The sequence below is a fragment of the Lygodium microphyllum genome, chromosome 16 (assembly GCF_053477565.2).
Source record: "Lygodium microphyllum isolate KBCC chromosome 16, Lygodium_microphyllum_v1.1.10, whole genome shotgun sequence".
Lineage (NCBI taxonomy): Eukaryota > Viridiplantae > Streptophyta > Polypodiopsida > Schizaeales > Lygodiaceae > Lygodium > Lygodium microphyllum.
This window is the reverse complement of record NC_141150.1, coordinates 120,687,522-120,691,519: the sequence shown is the minus strand read 5'-3', so window position 1 is coordinate 120,691,519 and position 3,998 is coordinate 120,687,522.

The following is a 3,998-nucleotide window of genomic DNA, read 5'->3' as shown; positions in this document are numbered from 1 at the left end:
CTCAACCTAGCATGCTTAATAAGTAGATGTCATATGTAACCATTGAGCGTGCACAAAGACCACTAGTGCTCAAGGAGATTTTGACTTCCCAAGAGGATAATGAGCACCAGAGGCACAACGCTACTCGTGAGAAGGCTGATTGCTCAACAAAGAAAATGGCACAATCATCTAATAGCCTCGAGCAAATCATTCAACCAGTGCCACGTCCACTCAAGAGTCCTAGATCTCCTACACCCTCTTTTCCCAAACGGACACAAGAAGCACAGTAGCAGTCGTCAAGGGCGGCTGCTCAATCCCAATCTCTATCTCCATCTAAGCTTCCAAATGTCCAAGAGGTGGGACATGACATCATCCATAGCTCTCGGCCCAAGGATATGCCTGTGCAACCTAATGTGACTATATCAACTCATGCTCGATCTACATAGGTGAATGCTCAAAGGGCAACAAAAGATACGACTACTTCCGATCGCCCTAGGGACTTGACATCGCAATCCACCAAGAGTAGCCAGCCCACTGGACTAGCTACTACTACTTCCAATCAGGGATCACAGCAGTCACAGCCCTTGGCCATGACAACTCCCCCTGCGGAATGTGTCCTTAGCAGTTCACTCAGGGAGGAGGTGCTGCAACCAGTGTCCTTGACAAATCCAACACTTCCAAAGCACCTAGATTCTAGGCTTGAGGAGAAACCTCTCAAAGATGTGGCCAAGGAGATGGTGCATCTGACCAATCAACCTAGCAAGGCTATTCAACAGGTCGCAGCTACATCCCATGAGGACACACCAGAGAAGGGGAAAGTTGAGGCCCAACCAAGCACATCAACGGCTGACCTAGTTCAGGGTCCTGAGTCATTAAGTTATGCACCTTCCCTGACCAAGAAAAAGAGGAGAAAATAGCAAAAACAACAGCAGTTATAGGTGGTTGTGGAACCCAAGAGCATTGAGACCAAGAGCGCTGGAGAGTTGAGGAGGAATAAAGCATCGAGTCCATCCACCAATGAACCCTTTGATGTCTCTTCTAATAGCGGTGAAACCTCAGACACATCCATGTGCTTTGAAAAATCAAAGCAACCGTTACCATCAACGGTTGCTTGCAACACTCAATCCACCAACAATAGAACTCTCATTGACCAATCAAGAGTGGATACAACGCTGTCACGATAGGGTGACAAATTTATACCAGTCACATCCAAAGAGAACCATGACGCAATAACAAAGCCTCAGGAGAAACATGGAAACCCCGAGACCATAAGAAATCCTAGCATCGACCAATCTTGCTCATTTAGGCTGAACCCCCAACTATGCTAAAGCCTAGGCAAACTCCTAGAACCTTGCATGAGATAGCAACCAAGCAAGCCCTCATTGAACATAGAAGTGTCACAGAATGCTTAACTAAGTTGGATGCTAAGCTCAAGGTGTTCGCACATGTCTACGTCCTTGCGGATATGGGCGCATTCCCTAAGGAGCAGCTTGGAGAATACTTGCCATTTTCCCTATCCTGGGAAGAGCAAGAACATCTTAACGAGCACTATGACAGGCTCCTGCATGAACTCATGCGAGTCACCTCTGATGAGGAAGCCAACAAATTACGCTTAACTGTAACATTCAATGATATGCTCTACCAACCAAATCTCTTAGACATAGAGTAGCTAAAGTGACAATCAAAGGGTCAAGTCAATTTGAAAAATGTTGGTTTGAAAGCTGTGTTGCAATGGCTGAACTAGAAGCCCATATTATGACAATCTCAAAGGAGCGATTGGCCAAATGGCGATCTCAAAGAGACCCAACCTATGTGGCACCAACTTCCTTTCGAGTGTTGACTGCTATTCAGGGTATGGACTTAGCTGGAACTAGCCAAGAGAACTCTTGGCTTATAAGGTTCTCACTGAGGAGGAGCTACATGTTGCAAGTAGACTCAGACAAGGTACCATGATACTTGACATTGCAAAATACCTGATGTTATTAAGAAGGCTACCACGAGTTCTGGATCCATGTGCCACACTCCAGTACAATCCCGAGTTCTACAATTGGTTTTTATCCTCGTGAAGTGACATGGATTCGTAAATATGTATATAAATAAACAATGACTTTTGTGACCCTATATAGATAAGATCAACACGCACAAGCAATGATAGTCAAGCGTAGGGAGAAGAGTTGGGTTTGACAAGCTGAGCTCCTCAGGTCCTCTCACCACACATTGAGAAGTCGTGTGACCATTCCCGCCTACAAGAGAGGGCATGCAACCCTCATTATCGCCATACGAAGCCCTGACCAACATCTCTGATGGTGTAGATGGGGCACCATCCCTTTCTATACACCTTTCCCCTTTTTTGGTCTATCCTCCAGGGATGAGCCCTGCTCCACTCCATGACAACCAGCCCATGCAACTTAGCATAAGCCAAGATCTGCTAATGGCTGGAGGCAAAACGAACATCATCATGGGGGCCATCCCTCTACAACAAGCACTGTATGCCTCACCTCTCCTCTCCTCATCATATGCGCTTGATAACCCATTGTGTAATCCCTTCCATGTGAATAGTTTTATCCTACCTCAAGGCCTAATCCTTGGTTCGCATTTTGCAAGTCCCCCTACGGTAGCCGACATGGAGCACCCAATGCAACTGGCTTGCAAGGACGTTGTCTGCCGTAAAAGGGAGCATGCAGCACAAGCTCCTCCGTCGGAACTCTACGTGCCTACCTTTAAAAGGTATGCAAAGAAACAAGGCCCCAAGCAACACCACCCCAGACATAGGCCAAAAAATCCCCACGCCAGGAGAATAGAAGCTCAAGGGTGCATATAGGGTGTGGCAACACCAGCCGTGAGGGGCCCCACTAGACGTTCGGGAACGAAGTGCTCGAAAGAGGAGAGGGTAGCTCGAGATAAGCAGGAATTTGATGCATTGTTCAAAAGCATTCTGGAAATAGTTGCAACCAGGGACTACACGATTCAGGTCCTTGCCGACATCTTACCTACCCAACCTTACAGGAGCCCCTCACCACGGAGCCTCAGTCGCCCGGCCATCCGGACTCACCCCGCCTCATGCAAATAGAGTAGCCCCTATGATATATAAGCAGCTTAACAAAGGCCATCCTTCCCATAACTTTTTGTCGTAAAATGGTTAAAGGGGCAGGCTCCCCACCTGTATACACTTTCCTTACCTATTGCTAATATATGCCTCGCCTTTAACAAACACCCGAATATGCATCGCAATCAGCATCATAGGATTCTGATAAAGTAACAACTTGACATGATTGCATCTATTCGTTGTACTTGATGAATGCGACTTGCATATACTCTCATGAAGTGACAAGTGGATGCAAGATGATGCAAGTCTTCGTGCGAATGTGTTCAATACCCAAGTCACCGCAAGACCCCAACCTCACAAAGAGCCATGACAAAGCCACATTGCCGAAAGCGAAAATCACCCTTGCGAGTGCCCACATCGCATGGCCCAAAGCATGATCTTAACCACTTCCTCTTTCTAGGTTACACTCTACGTTGGGCACTCATGGTTGCTGTTACCACAATTGTACCAACATCGCACGTTCCAAAGAGGGTTGCAATATCTCAAGTGTATCTCCCCATCTCAACAACTACTTCTCTAACAACGAGGCTAGGGCACAATCATCACTATAATATCCATTTCCTGAGTCTTCGAAGCTTAATATTTTCCAACCCATTGAAAGGCTGATAGCCTCAACATATTGCTTTGGTTGTACTCAGGCAAGTCCCAAAAAAAAAAGAGAAGAAAAAGAAAGAAAGAAAGAAAGAAGCACAAGAAAAAGAAATGAAAAAGAAAACGGAAAAGGAAAAAAAGAAAAGAAAAGAATGAAAAGATACAAAGCACCCACGATCACAGCACAGCATCTAGGGGTCCTCAAATTAGGTACGTCCAGTGACCTTGGTCGGCTAGCTCCATCCCTAGTCCCCTAGCCGTTTAAACATCACCCACAATTGTTCAGGTCATATCAAGGGCATGACATACCTAGGGAGCTTGT